Source organism: Melospiza melodia, unplaced genomic scaffold, assembly GCF_035770615.1.
Source record: "Melospiza melodia melodia isolate bMelMel2 unplaced genomic scaffold, bMelMel2.pri scaffold_34, whole genome shotgun sequence".
In the NCBI taxonomy this organism is placed as follows: Eukaryota; Metazoa; Chordata; class Aves; order Passeriformes; family Passerellidae; genus Melospiza; species Melospiza melodia.
In genome coordinates this window covers 8027504-8031577 of record NW_026948659.1, presented here as the reverse complement: position 1 = coordinate 8031577, position 4074 = coordinate 8027504, and positions in this window count along the sequence as shown.

Sequence of the window (4074 nt, the reverse complement as noted above, 5' to 3'; positions counted from 1 at the left end):
ATACCTCTACCTTATGGAATAAAATTATTTACTGATGGGTCTTGGAGAGTAGTCGAGGGAAAAAGGATGTCCGGATATGCAATAATTGAAACTACAGAAAAGGAAGACATGAGATTTACCAAGAAGGGCAAACTGCTTCTAATTGGTCAGCTCAGTGTTGTGAAATCTATGCCTTAAAGAAGGGACTTGACTTATTGGAAGAGGACCAAGGGACAATTTACACTGACTCACGGTATGCCTTTGGGATCGTTCATACATTTGGAAAGATTTGGGAGGAACGTGGGTATCTGAACTCCAAAGGAAAAAACTTAGTGCACACAGAACTGATAAGATCAATATTAGAATCTCTAACTAAACCTGCAGAGATTGCAGTGGTACATGTTAAGGGACATCAGAAAGGGGATACCATCGAGGAGAAAGGGAATCAGTTAGCTGACCAAGTGGCTAAGGAGGCAGCGTTAAACCCACGGGAGCCAGTGAAATTACTCAGGTTAAACAAAGTGTTGGGTGCAGAAAGGAAACGAAAACTAGTATTCAGTGAGAAAGAACTAAAAGCAATAAAAGAATTAAAAATGCATTGGGGGAACCAAGGGGAGTGGTTGACACCAGATGGGCGTAAATTTTTAAATAAAGCCCTAGGCCAGAAAATGTTAACAGAGATACAATACAGGAATTAACCCATTGGGGGAGTCCAAGGGTTATGTGATCACTATTTAAGAGAAAACTTATGTATCGGAATACATGAGGTAGCAAAAGCAGTAACTGAGGGGTGCATAATTTGCCAAAAACTAAATCAAAAAGTGATGAGGCAGACCATACGACGGGGAAAAGAATTAGCCCAAAGACCATTCCAAAACATTCAAATAGACTTTACTGAAATGCCTGCTGTACAGAGTTGCAAACACTTATTGGTAATAGTTGACCACCTCACTCATTGGGTAGAAGCCTTTCCAACTAGAAAAGAGACCGGAAAAGCACTACTAGTAGCCAAGATTATCTTAGAATTCTAACATCAATCCCCAATACGGGTTGGTGAACAATATTGATTCAGATAGGGGACCACACTTTATCGCACAAGCATTACATAAAATAATTGAGGCTTTAGGAATACAACGGAGATTACATACCCCATGGCATCCCCAGAGCTCTGGGAGGGTAGAAAGAATGAATAAAACCCTCACAAATATATTAACAAAATTAATTGCAGAAATGTAGATGAACTGGCTCAAATGTCTACCCCTTGCCCTTTTAAGGATCAGGACAGGACCCTGATCAGATATAGGGGTTCCACCCTATGAAATGATGTTTGCACTCCCATTTTTTATGACTCCATATAGTAGTGGGGACTATTTAGAAGGGGAAACAGCTAACCGAAAGTAAATAGAAACCATTGGAAAGACCCTAGAGAGTCTGAGAAAAAGAGGATATCTTCCCCAAACTTCCCCCCTTGATACAGATGTGCACCAAATAAGTCCAGGAGACTGGGTACTAATGAAGTCATGGAGCAATACCCCATTAATTCCAAAATTTGAAGGATCCTTCCAGGTATTACTCATGACACACACTGCAGGAAGGACACGAGAAAGAGGCTGGACTCACATCACTCCAGTCAAAGGACCGGTACCACCCCCCCAACAGCAGACTGGATCCAACAGCACCAGCTACAGACGCTTCCACGTGGGTTGCAAACCCAAACTCGGACAATCTCAAAGTTACCTTTAGAAAGAGACCAAAGGTTGCTTAGAAAGACTGATAAAAGCAAAAGAGACTAATATATTAAAATTGTTATACGTTTTATTCAAGTCTTTATTATTTATTGTTTTTGTTGTTGACTTATGAATGTAGAATTTTTAGTTTGTGTTGGAGCCTTCATTTGTTTTGGAGAATATTATGCTATTATTGGATTAGAGATTAGAGTGAACATTTTGTTAACTGTTTGGTGTAAAGATTTCATATATTATCTTGAATATAGAGAATGGGTTCCTCCATCTCTTTTAAACTGTTCAAGGTTACAAGCTGAAGAGTTATAAGAATTAAATGTTAGTATGATAGTTAAGTTCAAAAGGCTCAATAGAGTTCTAATAATCTATTTTTCTCCAAGGAAAACCCTGGGGGTTTCAAACCTTCTCTCCTACAGAATATTCCTCAGGAGCTATTAAATTGATAGAAAGTGGGAGGAAAGAGAAGGGAGAAAGTTCCCCAATCCTGAGAGGCACGGCCAGTTGAGATCATGGCAATGGTTCATACTGGACTCTTGGGAGGACTGGTGTTATTCCTGTTTATGGAAAGTATAGGGAGTAAGTCTTAATTTGAAGTGTTGGTCTGTTGTTAAACATTGAATGTTAGAGTTCTAGGACTTGCCTTTAGTTGCCATTGTTAAATGTTGCTATATTACCCTCTCTTTGTATCTCTCCTCATCATACTCTCTATTTGTACCCCATGTTAGGGTGCTGCTAAACATTGAATGTTAGAATTCTAAGACTTTCCTTTAGTTGCCGCTGTTAGATGTTACTATTTTCCCTTGTATTTGTATCTCTCCCCGTCATACTCTGTATTTGTACCCCTTTCCCTCTCACCCGGGATTTGTATCCATTCCTGTGGGGAACCACTTCCCCTGCTCCCCTGCTCCCAGGAGGACTTGCACCCGGACTGAATTCAAATGAGAGGCTGTGGGAACTATATGAACCCTCTCAAAACAACAAACCAGCGCATAAACTTTGACTTTAACCCACCAGAACCACACTAAGTCACCCACTCTAGACCAGAGCTGGATTCCATCCTGTCACCATAATTTTGATAGTACCCAGCTTGAAAGATACCCCTGGACTACGAGCCAACATCACCTTCCCAAGGACTCTCGTGAGGACGGAAGCCCCAGCTGTGCGGAAAGACAAAGCTGCACTCCTCCTCCTCAGCGTTGTCCAGTGGGAGCAGTGGCAGTGTGCACGACCCCTCGGGTTCCCCACCCAGAGCTGACTTTAATAAAGGCCTTTTAAAGGAGCTGGTCTCCTGGCCCTATTTATCACAGCTGGCAGGGGCTGCAGGTTGATGCCATTTGTCCTTGCTGCCCCTCACATCCCCCTGGCCCACCAAGAGCCCCGAGGCAGCCGTGAGGGACAGGCCCTGCTGGCCCAGGCTGGGCTCAGGGCTTGGCCTTTCTGCTTCCTGCAGCCAAGCCAGGCCTTGCTCAGCATTGCAGTTCCCTGCTCAGAGCCGTGGGCTCCCTGCAACCCTGCCCTCAAGGATCTGCTCTCACCAGGCCCTGGGCAGCCTTTGGCACTCCCTGCCCTCCCTGGGGCCCAGCCATGCTCCAAGGCACTTGGAGTTTTGCTGCTGACTCCTTGAGCAGCTTCTCCATCCTTCTCTGCATGCCTGAGGCTCCTGGAGCCAGCCCCAAATCCAGCGTGGGGCTGATTAAAATACGGAAAGGCCTCAGGAGCTCTTTGTCTCCCTTCCATTGTCTTTGAGTCTCCAGGGCTTGTGCAGGGATTGGAGTCTGTTTGGAGTTGTCTTCGGGAGGGAGATTCCAAAAAGCACCTCCTGATTGGTTTTTAATCAAGGGTGCATTTTATTATTTTTCAGTTCATTGAAGAGGTGACAGAAGCGTTCCCCAAGTGATCTTGATGCTGATTGTCTCCTTAGGAGGTCTGGGCATGGATAAAAATGAGCCACTTGCAGGCTGAGCCTGTTTGGACAACCTGACCCGCACCCCCAACCTCACTGAGATCTCAAAACATCCAAAAATGTTCATGCAGTTTATTAATTTTTATTCTGTAATGCATTATTTAATGTTAATATTTTATTATTTATATATTTATTATATGTGTTTATATTTATAACTACACTATTGGTTTTTATTAGCTAGTCTTTATATAGAAAAAATCAAGGCATTTTTAGTAGCTGAGAAAATGAATGCTCAATGTTTCTAAGTAAGGCAATTCCCTTTATTAAAAGTGCATATTAAATGGCTCTATGCAGATATTTACCACATGTATTTTGATGTATTGATTAGTAGTGCTGTATTAACATTTTAATACTAATTGTAGTCCTGCAATTAAAAGGTAGCTTTTGTAG